Source organism: Gavialis gangeticus, unplaced genomic scaffold (genome assembly GCF_001723915.1).
Source record: "Gavialis gangeticus isolate Ggan-Ray unplaced genomic scaffold, GavGan_comp1, whole genome shotgun sequence".
In the NCBI taxonomy this organism is placed as follows: Eukaryota; Metazoa; Chordata; order Crocodylia; family Gavialidae; genus Gavialis; species Gavialis gangeticus.
In genome coordinates, this window is record NW_017729025.1 from 117,732,989 (window position 1) to 117,733,272 (window position 284).

Here is a 284-nt window from a genome sequence, read left to right on the forward strand (position 1 = left end):
AAGAAAACAACAGAACATTACCAGCTATTTGTTGATTCTGCATTTGTCCCATGTGTCACAGCTTGGAGGTAGCCAGCCTGTGGTCTGCTAGCTAATGCTGAGAGGTGTCCATGAGGTATGGAGAGTGCCTGCTTAGCAGCAAGTGAGGTGGGGAGCAGGGGAGCAGAAGCCAGGCAGATACCTGCAGAAACTGCTGGTACTGCAGCCAAAAAGCAGAGGGGAGGGGCCAGCTCTGCTGTGGAGCAGAGAGCCCTGCCCAGCCTGGAGAGCATGCTGGGATGCTG